This window comes from Antennarius striatus, chromosome 6, assembly GCF_040054535.1.
Source record: "Antennarius striatus isolate MH-2024 chromosome 6, ASM4005453v1, whole genome shotgun sequence".
Classification (NCBI taxonomy): domain Eukaryota; kingdom Metazoa; phylum Chordata; class Actinopteri; order Lophiiformes; family Antennariidae; genus Antennarius; species Antennarius striatus.
This window is the reverse complement of record NC_090781.1, coordinates 5,455,934-5,470,738: the sequence shown is the minus strand read 5'-3', so window position 1 is coordinate 5,470,738 and position 14,805 is coordinate 5,455,934.

The following is a 14,805-nucleotide window of genomic DNA, read 5'->3' as shown; positions in this document are numbered from 1 at the left end:
TTGCCGTCCTCTCTAAATGTCCACCCTTCGTTCCATGTCTCCCTCCTCAAGCCTGTCTCTTGCAGCCCTCTGTGCCCTCTGTCCGTTCCCCCTCCTCCCCCCCGGTTGGTGGATGGGCATCCGGCCTTTACTGTCCGTCGCGTCCTGGACGTCCGGCGGAGGGGTAGGGGGTTCCAGTATCTGGTGGACTGGGAGGGGTATGGTCCGGAGGAGCGTTCCTGGATTCCACGAGGCCACATCCTTGATGCTTCACTCCTCCGTGACTTCTACAGGGCTTTTCCTGCTAAGCCTGGTCGGGCGCCTGGAGTCGCCCTCTAGAGGGGGGGGGTACTGTCACGCCCTGTGTTGGTGACTGCTCCAGCCTCTCCTCCTAGTCCTGTGTTCACAGGTGTGGGGGTATGGGCGGAGTCGTCCTGGGAGCAGCTTCACCTGGATCCCATCTGCAATCAGCCGGCTTCTTGGACCCAGCTCTCCACGCAGACAGTGCCAGATTGTTGCTCCATTTTGATGTTGGTGATTCTGGTCTCCCTGCTGCTGCCTCCTTTTACCACACACGTGCTGTGGTCCTCCGCCTGCTTTTGTTTGAAAAAACGCAGCTTTTTGGATTTTTGGACTCTGGTGTCACTAATTGGGTTCCACTCTATAGTGTGCCGTAACAGATTATTTCCTCATCTGAAGTTCGAGGCAGATATTTAAGCTCCAACGTTCATCTTCGTTTATTAATTACATATTGTTTCAATCGATAGTCCAGTCGGAGGTGCTGTGCAGCTATTTGCTGCTGCACTGTGTGTCTGAAACAATTTTTTAAACAGTTTTAATGTCAGGTTGTTAATTTACTGGCAAATGCGACACTGTTTTACTCATAGAACTGACTAACATCGGTACCTCACCACTGTGAATCTCACAGCATGTCGCTGCCAGACAGAATACACAAGCTTAAATGCGAGCCCCACCTGTAACGTGTTTTGCAATAGACCAGGCACCTTTGTTTAGCAGTGACTCAGCTCTTAAAATTTCAGAAAAGGCTGGAAGTTCAGTTTTGAGGGTCTGTCATTCACCTTTATGTCAATTTGTCCGTGTGTTCCCGCAGACTGACAGAATGGACCGTCACTATATTCCAGATTACAGCCATTACATTACAGATTACAGCATTTTTTAGACCAAGTAAATTTAAAGTGGGTTATTTCCGGCGCCACATGGTTGGGAAATACTGAGATAAGTCAGTCAGTCAAACTTTATTAATAGTGTTGTTGAAAATTCCCTATGTTTTGCTACATTATCGTAGCCAGTCACCGGTGTTCTCCGCAGGCTGCTCTGCCGTCAAGACAGCAGGTCAGTGAGAGCCGCTACTTCGGCAACGCCCCTTGACTACCGTTGTTAGGACCAAAATACCTTCTGAGGGTGCCCCTGGTGGCGTAATGCGGCATGACTGCTTGCCAGACTGCCTGCTTTTTTTCAGCGATCTTGCTTTTAACCAATATTAATATTAATCCATATATAAGGCGAATCGGATTATAAAGTGCACTACGGGATTATGACAAAATTATAGGCTTTTAGGTGCACCCTATAGTGCGGAAAAACTGTAATGATTAAATAAGTAAAGCAATATTTTCTTATGGCTCTGTCAGTAACGTCAAGGGGAAACCTTTTCAACAGGCAAACAGCAAAACAGTAAATGTTCTTCAAAAATAAAAAATAAAAAAATACACAACAACAAACAATGAATAAAAATTTCAAATATTAAAATAAAAGTGGACAGTTCGATTTCACAGAACTGTGGTTGACTTGTAGTTATATTGTGTTATTAAGTGGTCCCTTTATTTTTTTTGAGCAAAAAATGCCATCCCTCACCATCACTGACCCACTGCCAAACCTGTCAGTAATGGCAGTGAGTCAGTAATGGTGTAGGGTGGCATTTTCTGCTAAAACAAACAAAAAAACCAGAATATATATATATATATATATATATATATATATATATATATATATATATATATATATATATACCATATTGATCCGAATATAAGAAGGTGTTTTTTGCATTAAAATAAGAAGTCTTACATTCAGGGTTTAGACATTATATCCATTCACAACGCTAGATGGCGCCAGATATCTTTAAAGTGAATACTGAATTTAATTCCCCAGGCCAAAGCGAACCCCTGTCAGGAAGAAGAAAACTAAGAATAACGGGCAAGAAAGAAAAGAGAAGAAAAGATGATAATATGATAAGATAAAAGGAAATGGAGAAACGTAGCGACGATCTGGAGAAAAGTGGGTCGGTTCTCAGATGGTAGCAAGGTCGGTGCCACTCACCATTCATTTTACAAATGTGATTGCACTTTAGTTTACATATTTAAATGTTCACATATTAAGATGTGATAGACAGTTTTTGCATGATTTGAATCAGGCAAAATAAAATGCTTTTTCTCTCTAATATAATGTTATGATCATTTGTTTCAGGTGTACTGTAATTATTTTCTGTCTAAAATTTAAATTTGGTGTTCAAAATGTCTTTTTTCAAACTTGAGTCTTGAAAAAGCGGGGGTCGTCTTACAATCAGGGTCGTCTTATATTCGGGCCAATACAGTATATACTGTATATAGTACAGTGGACTTGAATGCAGGAGGTCGTGGGTTTGAATCCCGGTCAGGACAAACACTGTCCAGCCAGCTTACTCAAATGCGGAAGGGGTGGGGTTTCGAATGCAGGAGGGCGTGGTCTGAAATGCAGGAGGGCATGGTTTCGAATCCCAGTCATGGCGAACACTATCCAGTGAGGGTCCTTAGGCAAGACCCTTAATGCTATACCCGCCTACCTCAGTTATGAGCGAACACAATAATGACAGAGTCATAGCGACATCGCTTGGGTCACAAGGTCCGCGTCACTTGCAAGGGAACCAAGGCAATCTTATGAGAAATGGGTTACTGGATCAAGACACACATGGACAAGGGCAGAAAATACAGAGTTGTTGGGATGCTAGTATACGACTAATCCCAGAGAGAGGGGATATATGGGGCGGATGTGGGACCATTGGATTTCACCATCCCCCCCACAATCAGAGATTGGGTACCAAGCCCCAAGAGACATAGACAGCCTCAATACAAGAGCTGCTGACCTGAGAAGGAAGATCGTGACCCAACTGGAAACCTGGAGCCTCCGACAAATACCTAGGCTGAGTTGTCAAGTACCTTCAGAAGATCTGATAGAAGACGTGAATGCTGCAATAAGAACCATCCCCACAGGGAACATAACTGAGACCAACAAGCTGATTCACAGTGCAGCAACAGTAATCCTCGAGATGCTGGGATATAAGATCAGTACAGGGCATAACTCTCTCTTGGGTCTGGCTTTGGCATGGCGAGGGGGCTTGTGCATTCCAGTGACCCTGGAGAGTGATACCATCGAAAGGTTGCTCCTGGTAGGGTCACCCATGGCGTGCCGGTCTCCAGGGTAGGTTTCAGACAAACAAAGACCCCAGCGTGTCGGCACGTTGTGAGGTGGCATCCCCACCAGCCAACTATCCTGTGGAGGCCTAACAACACACCCAGGAGAAACCCTTTGTTATGAAACTGACCAGAAAAGAAGCCGGACTGATCAAAATGGTAACGGACCCCAGCCTGCCCCCGACCAACAAATACAGATCAATCTTAGTCGTAGGACCCGTGTTGCCACATGGAAAGTCCAGACACTCCTTCGCCCCAGAGCTGCCACTCTGCTGTCCCGAGAGCTCAGCCGCTATAACATCACCTTGGCAGGGCTCTGTGAAGTACGATGGAAAGGCAATGGCGAAACAACAACAGGCGACCACTGCTACCTCTGGAGTGGCCCTGAGAGACAGACAGGCTTCTATGGTGTAACACTTGCCTTCCCAAAGGCCCTCCGTAAGTGCCTCATCAGGTGGAGTCCTCTAAGCGACAGACTGTTATCGACTCGCTTTCTCTACCAACACGGCAAGATGACAGTCATTGTCGCCTATACTCCCACCGATGTCGCTGATGAGGACACAAAGGATTCCTTCTTTGACCAACTCCATCAGGCTGTTGGCCAAGCCTCACCACATGACATTATCATTATTCTCACTGACGCCAACGCCACAGCCTCACCTCTCGGCAAAACTTTTGCTGAAAGGCTTACAAACGACAACTGTCACCGCCTTCTCCTTCTCTGCCACCACAACAACCTCTGCATCACTGACACCTGGCTTCCTGGAAACTAATCCATCACTGGACATGACACAGCCCAGATGGCAGAACCAGGAAAGCGCTGGACCACATCCTCATCTCCCGATGCTGGAAGTTGTTTGTCACCAACTGCCGTGTGTACAGAGGAGCACAGCTTGGCAACACTGACCACCGCCTGCTGGTGGCCCAGCTTAAGTAAAAGCTGTGAGCCAGCCACCACACCAAGACTCAACCTCGCCTGGACTCCTCCCTACTCAGCGATCCTAAAATTTCCATTGAGTTCAGTTGCTCCATCCACCGCACCTTCGATGCCCTGACCCCTGGCAAACTGGCAGACCCTCAAGAATAGTGTCATCCAGTCAGCTCATAATGTCCTTGGATGCTCTTGATCCTCCCCCAAAAAGCCTTGGATATCGGAGAGGACACTCCACATCGTTGATCGGCGGCGCCAAGCAAGGCTCCAAGGCGACCTGACCAAATACCGGCGACTGAACCACCAGCGCAATTTGGCTGGCTTCATGCCTATAGCCACTCCACTTCAGACCACATCTCTGCTGTTCGCCTGCTCATAGAGAAGACCCATGAATTCGCAAAGATCGCCAGCTATATATCGAGTTCATTGATTTGAAGGCTGCCTTTCACACCGTCTGCCATGCCTCACTGTGGAGCATTCTACAGACCCTTGGAGCACCACCCAAGATCGTTGCCCTGCTCAAGCTGCTCTACAACAACGCAGAGAGCTGTGTCAGTATAAATGGTAAGGACTCTGACTGGTTCCCCATCTCCAGTGGCGTTCGACAGGGCTGTGTGGCCAGTCCTGACCTTTTTAACTGCATCATTGACCATCTGATGTCCAGGGTCTGGAGTCCCTGGAGTGAGTCCCTGGAGTCCCTGGAGTGTCCATCAGAAACTACCACCTGACAGACCTGGAGTATGCTGACGACACTTTCCTGCTCTGCACATCCTACAGCCAGCTGAGAGACGCCCCGGAGGAGAGGCAGAGAAGCTTGGTCTTTGAGTGAGCTGGACCAAAACCCAATTCATGCATGTTTGTAATGGATCGGATCCACCTCCCCTAAAGCTGGGTGATGACACTGTGGAGCCTGTCAAGAGCTTTATGTATATGGGGTCCATAGTGACTGACAATGGGGACCTTAAACCAGAAATTCTCTGCCAAAGAGCTCTGGCGGCATCATCTCTTTGGAAGCCACTTTGGTGGCACCAGACCATCTCCTGCAAGATGAAGCTCAGAATTTACAATCCTCTCCATCCTGCTCTACAGCTGGGAAACTTGGCCCTCAGTTTAGTTTAGTTTAGTTTATTTTTTCTTCTTTCCAGACATGTTATTACAACAGATTTCACTTTCATCAATGTTGGAACATCAGCAACAACATCCGAAAAGAAAAAAAAGGGTTGATGGGTTGAAGCCATTGGCTTGTAAAGTTCCAGTCCCCTAAATCAAAAACATCTCTCTAATTGCAGCACATTGCAGCCCTTAAATAAGACCCTGGCTGCCAGTATAGATGCTTTTGATAGCAGGTCTCTCACAACTATCGAAAACATCAGGTGGCCCCAGTGGGTTTCCAACAAAGTGCTTAGAGCCTACACATGCCAGCCCAGAGATTCTTGCCAGGCGGAGCAACATCGTACACACTGGTTTGGTCGTGTCTTCTGCCTTCCCCCTGATCACCCAACAAGAGCCATTCTCCAGTTTGACTCTAAGGCCGCAGGCTGGAAATAACCTCGAGGCAAGCCCCACACCCGATGGCTCGATATAATTGCGGGCGCCCTCCGAAAACAGGGGGTCACTGTGGAAGATGCAGAGCAGCTGGCACAAGACCGCCAGCATTGGAAAAAACTGACTCATCTGGTTGGCTCAACGCACAGGGACAGGACACCTCCCCATTGCAAGAGCCCTACTGACTGACTGACTGACAGGGCATAACAAGCAATACCCTCAATGGAAGAGACGGTTAGAGGCCAAGATAAAGGCGACATGGAGAGAAGTCAGCCAGCTAGCTGAGCTGTAGAAAGGGAACATGGTGAATTAAGGGGTACCCAGGAAATACAACAAGCTCTCCATACCTGAAGCACTCGAAACTGCCAAACAGAGACTAACAGCTCTGGCTACCCGACTGAAGAGATACACCAAGGAGATAGAGGCCAGAAGACTAAACAAGACCTTCCCCACCCAACCAGCAAAGATGTTCTCTCTCTCAGTGGCAGGGAAATAACAGCAGCTGGTCAGACCCACCAAGAGCTGAGGTGGAGAAATACTGGCAGAGCATATGGGAAATAAGCATCACACAACACTGATGCCCAGTGGCTAGTGGACCTGAGGACTGACCACAACAGCCTCCAAGAACAAGAATCAGTAACCATATCAATGGCAGACATCCAAGAAAGAGTGTCAAAGATGAAGAGTTAGTCAGCACAGGGCCCCGATATGATATGATCCATATATACTGGCTAAAGAAGCTGATATCACTCCATGAGCATCTAGCAGCACAGATGAACCAGCTGCTAAGGGATGGGACACACCCAGAATGGTTGACTGAATACAGAACAGTCCAGATCATGAAAAACCCACAGAATGGATCCACCGCATCCAACTACCAGCCAATAACCTGTCTCTGTACAACATGGAAGCTCCTGTCAAGCATCATGGCGGCTAAGATGAGTAGGCACATGGATCAATATATGAGCGGGGCACAGAAAGGAATTGGTAGTAACACCAGGACAGCCAAGCACCAGCTACTGGTGGACAGAGCAGTACACAGAGACTGTAAGAATAGGCAGACCAACTTGTGCACTGCCTGGATAGACTACCAGAAAGCCTACGATTCAATGCCACATACGTGGATAATGGAATGTCTGGAACTGTATAAGATCAACCGGACACTACGAGCCTTCATCAAGAACTCAATGGGAATGTGGAAGACAACCCTGGAAACTAACTCCAAGCCAATTGCCCAAGTTAACATCAAGTGCGGCATATACCAAGGGGTGCACTATCACCACTGCTGTTCTGCATAGATGTGAACCCCCTCAGTCACATCATCACAAAGAGTGGTTACAGATACTGATTCCGAAGCGGGACAACAATCAGCCATCTCCTCTACATGGATGACATCAAGCTGTATGCCAGGAATGAGCGAGAAATCAACTTACTGATCCACATCACCAGGATCTACAGCAACGACATAGGGATGTCATTCGGATTAGACAAATGTGGCCGGATGGTATCGAGAAGAGGCAAGATGATCAGAACTGAAGGGGTTGACCTACCAGGGGGCAGGATAGAAGACATCAAGCACAGCTACACATACCTCAGAATCCCACAGGCTAATGGCAATCATGAAGAAGCTGCAACGAAGTCAACCACAGCCAAATACCTCTAGACAGTAAGGCAAGTCCTGAGAAGTCAGCTGAATGGTAAGAGCAAGGTCTGAGCTATCAACACGTATGCACTTGCCAGTCATCAGATACCCTGCTGGGATCATAAGCTGGCCAAAGGAGGAGATAGAAGCCACAGATATTAAGGCTGGAAAGCTCCTCACCATGCATGGGGGGTTTCACCCCAAGTCCAGCACCCTGAGGCTGTACACTAAGCAGAAAGACGTAGGCCGAGGACTAGTGAGCATCAGGGCCACTGTCCAGGATGAAACATCAAAAATCCAAGAGTACATGAGGAAGATGGCCCCAACAGATGAACTGCTCAGTGAAACATTAGACAGCAGAAACTTGAAGAGGAGGAGGAGACAACATGGAAGGACAAGCCCCTACACGGCATGTACCACTGTCAGATAGAGGAAGTGGCTGATATCAAGAAGACCTACTGTACCAATGGCTGGATAAAGCTGGACTGACAGACAGCACAGAGGCACTGATCATGGCAGACCAAGAGCAGGCCCTAAGTACAACACCAATAGAGGCCAATATCTACCAGATCTGACCCAAGGTGCAGGCTATGTAAAGAAGCCCCAGAGACAGTCTAGCATGTGGTAGCAGGGTGTAAGATGCTCACCGGTTCAGCATACATGGAGAGTCACAACCAAGTAGCTGTGATAATGTATAGGAACAACTGTACCCAGTATGGACTAGAAGTACCCAAACCCAAATGGGACGTACCACCAAAGGTGGTTGAGAATGACAAGGCTAAGATCCTGTGGGACTTCAGCTTCCAGACTGACAAACAGCTGCTGGCTAACCAATCGGACATAGTGGTGGTGGACAAAGAGCAGAATAGAGCAGTGGTAATAGATCTGGTGATTCCAGCTGATGCCAACATCAGGAAGAAGGAACACGAAAAGATTGAGAAGTATCAAGGAACGTATGTGGAAGATCAAGGTTAATGTGGTCCCCATGGTAGTAGGAGCACTTGGGGCAGTGACCCCCAAACTGGAAGAGTGGCTCCAGCAGATTCCTGGAACAACATCTGGAGCCTCAGTCCAGAAGAGTGCAGTCAAAGGAACAGCTAAGATACTGCGCAGAACCCTCAGACTCCCAGGCCTCTGGTAGAGGACCCGAGCTTGAGGATGACACGCAGATACCACCCTACTAGGGTGAGGGGGACATTTTATATGCAGTATACTATATTCTGTATATATACTAAAAGAAAAAGAAGATGCCTGGTTAGGATGCCTCCTGGACACCTCCCTGGTGAGGTGTTCCGGGCACGTCCTACGGGGAGGAGGCCCCGGGGACGACCCAGGACACGCTGGAGAGACTATGTCTCCCGGCTGGCCTGGGAACGCCTTGGGATTCTCCCGGAGGACCTGGATGAAGTGGCTAGGGAGAGGGAAGTCTGGGCTTCCCTGCTTAAGCTGCTGCCCCCGCGACCCGACCCCGGATAAGCGGAAGAGAATGGATGGATGGATGGAGAAAAAGAAGAAGTACACTTTATTTATCCCTTGAGGGGAAATTACATGGTCACTCAGGTTAGTATTTTTAACAGTATACAGCCCCCCTGAACACAACACATAAGGGGGCCTGTAAGCATGCAGTTAATACATACACATCAAACTGCACACATTGGGAGGCAGAGTGACGGGCAGCGGCTTCTGGAACGAGCCCCATTTGAACAGCTTGTAGGGGGGGCGGCGCCTTGCTCAAGGGTGCCTTGGCAGTGGCTGGGAGGTGAGCTGACGCCTCCCACCATCAGGTCACACTGGTAACATCATGGCGGGAGCGGGAGCGGGATTCGATTCGCTGGGGCGGTCTGTCTACGAGACATCTGCTCTACCGCTGAGCCACTGCCGCCCCTACTATACACTGTTTATAAACTGTTTCTGTCAAGAGTGGATAAAAAGAGATTTTTATTTCAAGAGTGAATGAACAGAGAATACAACCAAATACATTTTTGTTCCTAAATAGCTACTACATTAAATAGCCTGAGGCGGCAGTGGCTCAGTGTTACAGCGGGCCGTAGAGCAGGTTCCTAAGATTGGCTGTTCAATTACCGCTCCCGCCCAAAAACACCACCCGGAGTGTGAGCTGACAGTGGGAGGTGTCAGCTCACCTCTGGAGCACTGCCAAGGCACCCTTGAGCAAGGTGCTCATTTGGGGCACTACACAAAGGGGCTGCCCATCACTCTACCTCCCCCTGCATGCCTACAGGCTCCCTCCTGTGTATGTGCTACAGGGGCCTGTACACACTGACATGCATGCATGCGTTTGAAGTATTTACTAACTAAGAGTGTGCTCTTAATTTCTCTTTGGGGATCACATCAGTGTATTAAATTAAAAATCAACAACAACAACAAAAAACAAACTTGTGGATATTTAGTTTTGTGGATGAACGAATTAGTATGCTCCATGACCAGAACATTGCAAACTGCAGTGCCCCCCTTGTCTGCACTACACTTAACACTGCCAAGGAGCATGCTACAAAAATGAAAAGCATCAAACTTTAACACTCCCCTCCCATGATATGTTAAATGCATAATTCTATCAATATACTGTATATTTCCCACATTAAAATAAAACCCACATGAGCTAATTTGAGGCAGGATAGTGTGGAAGCCCTGCGACCCGCGTAAGCAGATGAAGTGGTCAATGAAAATGAATGAATGGATAGTGTGGAAGCAAAATAATGCATGGTTAGGTCACACTTCAAATCAGGAGGAAACAGATTTCCAGGTTTGGCAGTGACGAACCCAATTGTACAAAACCGGAAAAACAGGAAGGGGGTCATGGTGACTTTAGAGTGGTGACGACGATTTGGATGTTCGCCTGGAAATCCAATGTTTCCTGTTTCCCCAAGAAAAGACACGCACTCCTACATCTGTACACAAGAATGGGGACCATTGAGTATAAAAGGGTCATGAGAGATGAGTTTGATGGCTGTTTCCCAATTGATCTGTATTAGAATCAATTAAAGAATTCCCGTTTTGGCTGGACAACCTATTTTTTTGTACTGAGTTTTATTTTGGTATATGCTGGAATAAAACACTCTCACCACATAACTGGCATCACAAAGAGGATACAGAATTAACTAGAGGATCTCTGAAAGGGAGGAGACCGGTCGGTGCGGCTCCGAGGGGCATCCTCCCTGCATGGTGTGACAGGCTAGCTAATGGTAAGGTCATTTAAAATTCCTTACACACATTTTGAATTGGCAAAGTTTAAGTCCCTAAGCGTAGTTGGATGCTCCAAATATTCGTTGCCGCTGATATCCTTCAAAGACAGAGAACGTGTGAGAGTTGGTGCAGCGGAGAGGGTGTGTCCGCTAAAACTCCAGGTGCACATGGACAGATGCTGCAAATAGTTTCACTTAGAGAAGTGAAGCAAAAATTGGATTGTGATTGGTACTACAACTAAAGGGAAACAGCCAGAAATTAATACAGCAGCTGGGGAGGCGAAATTAAAGGTCTTGCGAGACAGAGGTGTGTTGTGACTGGTCTAGGGAGACCAGGGCGAGTCTAGGAAGACCACTGTGACGTCCAAGTGTGGACTTATTTTGTCTGGTCTAGGAAGACCACTGTGAGCCTTAGGAGGCTGTGACGTCCAAGTGTGGACTTAATTCTGTGTGGTCTATGGGTAAACCGAGATGTGCCTAACAGATGTTGAGAAATCCAACGGTGGATTTCATACTTTTCCTGGGTTTAAAGCGAAGAATCCAGGGCCCTTGCTGTTTCAGGCGGTGAAGTAGCTGTAACTGTTTGTCAATTTGTGTTTTTTTAACCGAGCACTGGCAGTAACTGATGGTGGCATCCAAACTCCAAAATTCAGAAAAAGTGCTGAGAAATAGCATAGTTACGAGAATATACCTATTGTGTCTCTATGAGCCAGGAGACAGTCTGATGAGAAGTGACCATAACCAAATATAAAAATAAATTATAATAACCGGCCAGTAAAAGGGCAGGAAGGGGGCATCAGGAAGGGCATCCGGCATAAAACTTTTGCCAAATCAAACATGCAAATCAAACCTATGAGTTCCATAACGGATCGATCGAGACCCGGGTTAACAATGACTGCCATAGGTGCTGTGACCTACAGGGTGCCGGTGAAAATTGGACTACTGTTCAATCAATCAATCAATCTTTATTTGTTGGTCGAAGAAAGAGAGGAGGAAAGTGTGTTTGTAGGGAGAGAGTGAAGAGGAACGCCATGAGTATAGGACTGAGTGTAGGGACACTGAATGTTGGAACTATGACAGGAAAAGGTAGAGAGTTGGTTGACATGATGCGGAGAAGGTAGACATACTGTGTGTCCAGGAGATCAGGTGGAAAGGTAGCAAAGCTAGAACTAGCTAGAACTAGAAAGAGAAATGGAGTAGGAGTTATCTTGAAGATGGAGTTTGTTAGGAATGTCCTAGAGGTAAAAAGAGTGTCAGATAGAGTGATGATTCTAAAGCTAGAAATAGAAGGCGTGATGTTCAATGTTGTTAGTGTGTATGCTCCACAGGTTGGATGTGAGCTGGAGGAGAAGGAGAAATTCTGGATGGAGTTGGATGAAGTGATGCAGAGCATACCTAGAAGTGAGACAGTTGGTGGATGGTGGTGTGTAAGATGACTCTGGTGGTGAGGAAGATGAAGAGGACAAAGACAGAGCAGAGGACGAAATGGTGGAAGCTGAAAAGGGAAGAGTGTTGCATGACTTTTAGTAAAGAGTTAAGACAAGCTCTGGGTGGCCAAGAGGTGCTTCCAGATGACTAGACAACTACAGCTAATGTGATCAGGGAGACAGGTAAGAGATTACTTGGTGTGTCATTTGGAAGGAAAGTAGATAAGGAGACTTGGTGGTGGAATGAGGAGGTACATGAGTGTATACAGAGACAGAGGTTAGCCAAGAGGAAGTGGGACACTGAGAGGACTGAGGAGAGTAGACAGGAGTACAAGGAGATGCAGCGTAAGGTGAAAGTAGAGGTAGCAAAGGCCAAAAAAGGGGCTTACGATGACTTGTATGCTAGGTTGGACAGTAAGGAGGGAGAGACTGATCTATACAGGTTGGCAAGACAGAAAGACCGAGATAGGAAGGACGGGCAGCAGGTTAGGATGATTAAGGATAGGGATGGAAGTTTGTTGACAGGTGCCAGTAGTGTGATGGGAAGATGGAAAGAGTACTTTGAAGAGTTTATGAATAAGGAAAATAGGAGAGAACAAAGACTAGAAGAGGTGACTCCTGTGGACGAGGAAGTAGCAAAGATTAGTCAGGATGAAGTGAGGAGGGCATCAAAGAGTGGAAAGGCAGTTGGCCCTGATGACATACCTGTAGAGGTTTGGAAGTGTCTAGGAGAGGTGGCAGTAGAGTTTCTGACTGGGTTGTTCAACAGGATCTTAGATAGCGAGAAGATGCCTGAGGAATTGAGGAGAAGTGTGCTGGTGCCCATTTTTAAGAACAAGGGAGATGTGCAGAGTTGTGGCAACTACAGAGGAATAAAGCTGATGAGCCATACAATGAAGTTATGGGAGAGAGTAGTGGAAGCTAGACTAAGGGCAAAAATGAGCATTTGTGAGCAGCATTATGGTTTCATGCCATAAAAGAGTACTAAAGATGCAGTATTTGCTTTGAAAATGTTGATAGAGAAGTACAGAGAAGGCTAGACAGAGCTGCATTGTGTTTTTGTGGACCTGGATAAAGCTTATGACATGGTGCTCAGAGAGGAACTGTGGTATTGTATGAGGAAGTCTAGAATAGCAGAGATGTGAGAGTGGTGCAGGACATGTATGAGAATTGTAAGAGGTGTGCTGTAGGTGTGACAGAGGAGTTCAAGGTGGAGGTGGGACTGCATCAGGGATCAGCTCTGAGCCCCTTCTTGTTCGCTATGGTGATGGACAGGCTGACAGACAGGAATCTCCATGGACTATGATGTTTGCAGATGACATTGTGATCTGTAGTGAGAGCAGGGAACAGGTGGAGGAGAAGCTAGAGAGGTAGAGGTTTGTCCTGGAAAGGAGAAGAATGAAGGTTAGCCGCAGTAAGACAGAGCAATGAAGAGTGTGGAAAAGAGGTGAAGAAACGTGTACAGGCAGGATGGAATGGATGGAGAAAAGTGTCAGGTGTGTGATAGAAGAGTTTCAGCTAAAATGAAAGGAAGGTGAACAAAACTGTGGTGAGACCAGCGATGTTGTCTGGTCTACAGACAGTGTCACTGAGGAAAAGACAGGAGACAGAGCTGGAGGTAGCAGAGATGAAGATGCTGAGGTTCTCTTTGGGAGTGACCAGGAAGGATAGGATCAGGAATGAGTACATCAGAGGGACAGCACATGTTAGAGGTTTTGGAGATAAAGTCAGAGGCCAGATTGAGATGGTTTGGACATGTCCAGAGGAGAGATAGTGAATATATTGGTAGAAGGATACTGAGTTTTGAGTTGCCAGGCAGGAGCCCTAGAGGAAGACCAAAGAGGAGGTTTATGGATGTAGTGAAAGAGGAAGAGGTGTGAGAGAAGAGGATGCAGAAGACTGGGTTAGATGGAGGCAACTGATTAGCTGTGGCGACCCCTGAAGGCAAAAGCCGAAAGGAAAAGAAGAAAACCGGCCGGTAAAAATAAGGACATCAAGTAAAAATATAAGTGTAATATTAGTAAATAAGTAAATAAGAAGGTAATATAAAGGAAAATTTGCAAACCATAATTTGTGAAATTACATTAAAAAAGGCTGAAGTCAAATACAACAATCACTTCATGTGCATGAACCTAAATTGAATCTAATCTAAATTGAAGCCCTCCTCTGCACACATGTCCCACTGAAATAAAATGGGCATATGAATGCAAAAACTGTATAAGTAATTGGTATAAGCTTTGTGGTGAGTTTTTCAGTCTCTGGCTGAAATAAGGTCACCCAAAAGTTAGTGTGTGTTTGATAAGATCCAACCATACGTGTATGGGAAGATCAGCGTGAATGTGAATTTGTGTCACTGAAAGCACAAGCATACAAATCAAATAATCTGAACATACAACGCTTGGGATAACACAAAGTTTGTCTTTTATGAGTGGGAAAACTTGAACGTCATAAGTGATACTGTGTGATTGAATGTATGATTGCTGAGCTCGGGTATGAATGTGTGAGTTGAAAATACAAAAAGTCTGATTGACTGTTCAACTGAGATTAATCCGTATGTGCTGTAGATGGAATAGTAAAAAGTGTATTGAAAGTGTATTGAAAGTGTGTGTGCTGAAAG